Source organism: Coenobita brevimanus, chromosome 14, assembly GCF_032717465.1.
Source record: "Coenobita brevimanus isolate Jiangsu-jjx chromosome 14, ASM3271746v2, whole genome shotgun sequence".
NCBI lineage: Eukaryota > Metazoa > Arthropoda > Malacostraca > Decapoda > Coenobitidae > Coenobita > Coenobita brevimanus.
In genome coordinates, this window is record NC_136967.1 from 25,928,505 (window position 1) to 25,936,159 (window position 7,655).

The window sequence follows — 7,655 nt, forward strand, 5'->3', positions numbered from 1 at the left end:
TCCCATATACCTTTTCACAATCCTCTTCGTATTTTTACTTTCTCTATGACCATATCATCCAAACACACTTTCGTCTACCCTTTGAAGACAGTCATTACAGATTCTCACAAATTTCTGTATTTCTTATCCTATCCAACCAGCGCAATCCACATAATGTTCTTTATGAGTGGTCATGAATATTCAAGACAATAGAAAACAGTCATGTGTTAGCACTAATGTTTTATGATTCGAGATGGTGGATGGGAAAGAATGAGGTTTAATTTACGTTTGCTGCATAATGGAATTCAAGTAGTGAACCAAAATAAAAATTTATTATGACACAACAGCCTGGCAGTCCAATAGGGCGTCTCAGCGCTTGTCCAAAATAGAGCCTTCTTTGAACCACGTTTCGCTTTGGAACAAAGTGCTTTGGGGACCCATTGGGCCTCAAAGCACTTGCCTAGATGAGGTCCGTTTCTGAACAGCTACCACCTTAGCACCGCAACCACAGTTACCATTATCACCATCATCACAGCTACCATCGCCATCATCATCATCACAGCTACCATCACCACCATCATTTTAACAGCTACCACCACCACCATCATTTTAACAGCTACCACCACCACCACCATCATTTTAACAGCTACCACCACCACCACCAAACCTACCACCACCACCAAACCTACCACCGCCACCATCATCACAGCTACCATCAGCACCATCACTGCATCTATCACCAGCACCATGATCATCATGCATACCACCACCACCCACGTTATCACAACTACCACTCCCATCCCCACCACCACCACCACCACCACGATCATCGTCATCATAGCTACCACTATCACCACCACCACTACCACCATCACCATTGCAATTGCCACCACCACCACCACTACCATCACCATCACCATTACCGCTACAACCATCACCACCATCATCATCACGGCTACCACCATCACAACAACTACCACCATCATCCTCATTACAACTATCACAACTGCCACCACCACCACAGCTACAACCGTCACCATCATCATCACAGCTACCACCACCACCACCACCACCAAAACTGCCACCACCACTAAAACCACAGCTGCCACAATTTTCTGCTGAATAAAATCATTTATTCAGAGCATCAATGAAGTAATAGACATCGCAGTGTTGACTTACAATGTACAACCTCTCTCTCTCTCTCTCTCTCTCTCTCTCTCTCTCTCTCCAAATATGTATGAAAAACTCCACGGAAATACCCCATCTCTTCTTCCACGTACGTGTATTGAGGCACCAAAGGATCAATTATTAAGGAGGGAATACACTCCTTCAGAATATCTTTATCGACATGAAACTGAAACTGACCCATCTGGGACCTAGTTCCAACCATCCTACCAAGTTTCATCAAAATCCTTTTTCCACCATTGGCTGCACCACACACACACACACACACACACACACACACACATATATATATATATATATATATATATATATATATATATATATATATATATATATATATATATATATATATATATATATATATATGTGTGTGTTGTAAGGGAGGTGAATGCAAGAGTTTTAGGTGGTCTGAGTCTGGTAAATGTTGATGGAGGAGAGTGGAATCTGAAGCAGCTGCTGTTTGCAGATGATACTGCACTGGTGACTGATTCAGAGGAGAGATTGAGAGAGTTGGTAGAGGAGTTTGGAAGGGTGTGTGAAAGGAGGAAATTGAAAGTAAATGAGAATAAGAGTAAAGTGATGAAGTGTACGAGGTTGATAGATGGTAGGGGGATGAATATAGTTTTGAATGGTGAGTTGCTTGAGGAGGTAGATTGTTTTAAATATCTAGGGTCACATGTTGCTGTGGATGGAAGAATAGATGCAGAAGTGAAGTTTAGAATAAATGAAGTAGGAAAGGTGCTGGGAGGAATGAAAAAAGTGTTTAAATGTCGTTCGCTTAGAATGGATGTAAAGAGAAGGCTGTATGAGGGTGTTGTGGTACCGACTGCATTATATGGGGCTGAAACATGGAATATGGGTGTAGCAGAGAGGAAAAGTTTGAATGTAATGGAGATGAGATGTCTGAGGAGTATGTGTGGAGTGACGCATATGGATCGGGTGCGAAATGATGAAGTGCGAAGGAGAACTGGAGTTGTTCGGGAGATGGCTGGTAGAGTTGAGCAGAGGGTGTTGCAATGGTTTGGGCATATGGAGAGAATGGATAATGAGCGATTGGTGAAAAGATAACTAGATCTGATGTGAGAGGTGTAAGGCTGAGAGGAAGACCACGAATAGGATGGATGGACAGTGTGAAGAGAGCGCTGGATGCGAGAGGGATGTCTGTTGAGCAAGGAAGAGTGGCTGTGCGTGACAGAAATAAATGGAGAGAAATTGTGAATGAATAAGTGATGACGCAGCCCTGAGGGGATATTCTCCCGCATTTGGTCTGATCAGCTAGTCAGGTCAGGTGCGGGTAAGGGGATGGGTCTGTTATGATGTGGCAGGGGTAAACCAGTTCTGCTGTCGGGCCCTGCTGCGGATGTCACTGATTGCATTGCCCAGTTGACCCTTGTGCGGTGTGGTGCGGTGAGGATCTGTCCGTTCTCCCCTTTGGGGCTAAGATGCGAATGAATGTGTTTGAATGGATGAGTAAATGGAGAGTGAGTCGTCCTGTCTCGGCTACCTCCCTTTCCTTGGGGGAAGCAGCCTAGGTATATAGATATATATATATATATATATATATATATACTGTTACATAGCCTATGATTTCATCATCCTTTGTATAATTCTAACGTACAGTATGCTGCATGTTTGATAATGATTCGCCTCGTGGCTTCCATAGTGACCAGGCTTGCGTGTTCTACCTCACTCCCCCCTTCTCCCCCTTATAGTAGAGTAAGTCGTTCTTTCTGTTGTTCAGAGCAGGATTGTCAACTCTTTGTCCCCTATGGCTTCATTTGCACGTCCTTCTTACAAGTTGTATCAAGCTCTGCCGGCCCCTATATAATGAGCTCAGTCTCTGCATTAATTGCCACTTAGATCTACTCCTCAATTTGTTCACATCTCTGTCCTCCCCTGTATAGTGTATTATTATATTCGTGAGTGCTCAGGAAGTCTTCAGCCATCTAGCTGCTGTATAATTTGAGTATAAGTGTTGTTACCATTTATCTTGTACTATATGGCCTAAGGCGTTAATTCGTAGGCCTAGTAGGTTTTTTTGTGATTCATGTGGAGTTTCTGATGTCAGGCATTATTAGTAATAGTTTGTATCTGTAATAATATATCTTGCTTTAACTGAGCATTATCCGGTTTTCTCATTTATCATGGCTGACTTAGATAAATTTGCTCTTGCTAAATTCGTGTTAATAGAGGCTATTGCAGTTAACCATATATGTAACCTGTTTTGCCATTACATTATCCTTATGAGTCCTGAATGTTTAGTTGTTAGTTTGAGCATTAAACTTTAACTTGTAATTTTACCTAAGTCTTTTGTTTTGAACCTGAAACTTTGCGGGACAGTAATGATTTTAGTATTCTCACTTGAAGTGTTCATTATCTCTCTCTGTTCCATAACATAAATTTGGCGACCTCTTATCAGGATATTTAGGATATTATCATAAGGATATTGCTTGATATTTTGTGACTGTGATTTATTCATGATGTCAACTATTACTACTCTTGATGAAGCCAAAGATTTTTTGTCAAATGTGCAAACAGTGTGTGATGTAGAAAACAGAACAAAAATGAACTTAAGCTTGTTGCTCAACAATTAGGAATTGCTGTTCGCTCTCATCAGTCTAAAGATCAAATTGTTGACATGATTAATAAAAGCTTGTTTAATGTAACACCTCCAGATGAGCAAACGCAGATTGAAATAGCTAAGTTACAGCTAGCGCTGCAGGAGGCTCGTGCTAAGGAGGCTGAGTCTCAGGCTCGTATTCAGGAGGCACAGCACAAATTGAAATTGCTAGGATTCAGGCAGACCATGAGTATCGCATGAAACAAGATGGAACTGGATCATCTAGCTCTGATGATTTTGATGTGGCTAAAAATGTTAAACTTGTCCCTCCTTTTAATGAATCTGATTTAACAAAGTATTTTCAGTTGTTTGAGAGGGTAGCTACAGGTTTTAATTGGCCCAAAAAGTATTGGCCAGTACTCCTACAGTGTGTTCTCACCGGTAAAGCTCAAGTAACTTATGCATCTTTGCCTCAGGATCAATCTGATAATTATGATGTAGTTAAGAGCTTGATTCTTAAGGCCTATGAGCTTGTTCCTGAAGCCTATAGAGTAAAATTTAGGACAACTTATAAGCAAGATAAGCAATCCCATGTTGAGTATACAAAAATCAAAGAAGATCTGTTAGAGCAGTGGTTAAATTCTAAGAATGTGGATTCTGATTTTGATAAATTTAAGCAGATGATTTTGCTGGAGGACTTCAAAAGGTGTATTAATAAAGATGTAAGCCTATATCTTGATGAGAAAAGAATAGATAATTTGTCTGATGCTGCAGTTTTAGCTGATGAATATGTTTTCACTCACAAGAGATATTCTAAAGAAAAAAGGAAAGCTGAGAGTAAGTACATTGCCTGTACTCAGAGTACAGGTAACAGGAAAGAGAATAAAGATGATGTTTCTCAGGAAGTAAATACCAGCATCACCTCTAGATTTCAGAAAAGTAAATGTACTTATTGTAGTAAGCTTGGTCATACTACGGAAAAACGTTTCAGGAGACAGCGTGATGTGAACAAAAAGGGGTCTTTAAACATTCAGTCAATTGGTCTAGTGTCCACCCTTGAGAGTTCCCAGAATTCTTTAACCGAGTTAACTGAACCTGCTTTGAGGGGTAAATTAAATTCTCATGATGAAGCTCCTCTTTTGAGCAGTAACGTGGGTGACACTCTCAAGAGTTCATGTGCTAATTTCCTGTCTGATGGTTTTGTCAGTCCTCTGGACAGTAATGACAGGAAATCAGTTAAAATATATCGTGATACAGGTACTTGCCAATCCCTTATGCTGACCAGAGTTCTAGGCCCTAATGTTAATTCCTCTGATGAAACTGTAATTTTACAAGGTGTAGGGAATAATTACTTCTCTGTCCCTCTGTGGAGAGTGAATTTAGAGTCTGGTTTTGTTAATGCTTCCGTTATGGTTGAGTAGGTTGAGACACTTCCAATGTCAGGTGTAACTTTCTTACTTGGAAATGATATTGGTGGAAGTCAAGTGTGTCCAGCTCCTCAGTTGTCTAGTGAGCCAGTGACTGCGACCCAGGATTGCGATGTCCCTGATGTGTTCTCTGCATGTGCGGTCACTAGGGCTAAGTCTAAAGTTACTGGTGACTTAGATGATAATGATGATGTTATCCTAGCTGACACTTTTCTTGCTAATTTGGACCACTCACCAGATGAGGCAGTACCCCGTAGTGTTGATAATTTGTCTCGTCAAGAGTTGGTTGAGTTGCAGGTTGCTGACCCTGAGTTGAAAGGTCTAGCTAACTCTGCTTGCAGTGAGGAAGAGTCAGCTGGTGCTTCTACTTGTTATTATATGAAGTCAGGAGTACTTATGAGAAAGTGGAGACCCCCAACAGCATCAGACGACTGTGAATGGGAGGTTGTACATCAAGTTGTCATCCCCCGTGTTTGTAGGCAGGATATCGTTAGAGTGGCTCATGATTCCAGTTTGGCAGGACACCTTATAGTGAAGAAGACTGTGGCACGCATTTTGAAACACTTCTACTGGCCAGGTATCTTCAGAGATGTTTCCTGGTATTGTAAGTCTTGTCACACCTGTCAAGTTGTGGGGAAGTGTAATCAGACCGAAAAGGTTGCACCTCTAGTTCCCATTCCTCCTTTTGAGGCGCCATTCACCCGTGTGTTGGTGGATATTGTGGGCCCTCTTCCTAAGACTTCTTCAGGATTTTCTTATGTGTTGACCCTGATTGATATGGCTACTCGTTATCCTGAAGCCATTCCACTTAGAAATATCTCAGCAAAGAACGTGGTTAAGGAAATGCTAGGGTTCTTCACAAAGTTTGGTCTGCCCAAGGAGGTACAGTCAGACCGGGGAAGTAATTTCATGTCAAATGTTTTCAAGCAGCTTACCATCCCCAGACCCAAGGAGCGTTGGAGAGATATCATCAAACACTCAAATCGATGCTCAGGAAATACTGTTTGGAACATCAGAAAGACTGGGATAAAGGTCTTCCATTCGTTGTATTTGCCGCAAGAGAATCTCCAAATGAATCACTGGGCTTCTCACCCTTTGAACTACTGTTTGGCCATGAAGTAAGAGGACCCCTTAAGCTACTCAAGGAATGCTGGCTGTCAGAGGAAGATGACGTCAACCTGCTGGAGTATGTGATGAAGTTCAAAGAACGGCTGTCCACTGCTTTACAGCTGGCGAGAGAGAATTTAGGAGCTGCTCAGGAGAAGATGAAGACTTGGTATGATAAGTAGTCCAGGTTACGCCACTTTCAGCCAGGAGATCAGGTTTTGATTCTGCTACCGGTGCATGGGCAACCTCTTCAAGCCAAGTTTAGTGGTCCTTATTTCGTGGAGAAGAAACTCAGTGATGTCAGCTATGTCATCGCCACACCAGATCGTAGAAAGAACAAGCAACTTTGTCACATCAGCATGCTATAGTTATATCACAGACGGGACGAAAATAACCCAGTCTGCACTGTAGCTGTTCCAACCGAGTCTGCAAGTGAAGTTCTCCCATGCAGTATGAGCCTGAGTGATAGTTTGGGGAAGAATCCTGATATCATGAATGATCTCCAGACTAAGCTTTCTCATCTAGCTCCCGAGGAAAGGCAGGAGTTTTCGGCATTACTGCAGGAGTACCCGCAAGTGTTCCGTGCCACTCCAGGAAGAACCACTGTTTTGATGCATGATGTCGATGTTGGAGACGCAAAGCCAATTAAACTGCCTCCTTACCGTGTGAACCCAGTGAAAGTTCCTCTCATCCAGAAGGAGCTTGGCTACGTGTTGGACCACAAGATGATTGAGCCCTGTCAGAGCGAGTGGAGTTCTCCAGTCACTCTAGTCCCTAAGCCAGGTGAGTCACAGCGGCTTTGCATCGACTACAGACGTGTTAATCAGATAACCAAAACAGACACTTACCCTCTCCCTCGCGTGGAAGATTGCATAGACAAGATCGGAAAGGCTAGGTACATAAGTAAGTTTGATTTGTTAAAGGGATACTGGCAAGTACCTATGACTGAACGTGCTAGGGAGATCTCATGTTTTGTAACACTAGGAAAGACTTTTGCATGTTCTGTAATGCCATATGGTATGAAGAATGCACCAGCCACTTTTCAGAAGCTCATGAATGTTGTAACAGAGGGTTTGGCAGGGTGTGTTGTGTATATTGATGATGTATTAATCTTCAGTGACAACTGGAAAGATCACCTATGCCATGTCAGTAAATTTCTTGAGCGTTTGGTTCAGGCTAATCTTGTAGCTAATTTATCAAAGTGTGAGTTTGGTCAAGCTATAGTTCAGTACCTTGGGTGCGTAATTGGTGATGGACATGTTGCACCACCAGGAGCTAAGGTTCAGGTTATAAGTGATCTTCCCAGACCTAAAAGTAGGAAAGAGCAACAGAGATTTTTGGGAATGGTAGGTTATTACAGGAGATTTGTTCTTAACTTTTCAATTCTTGTATCACCA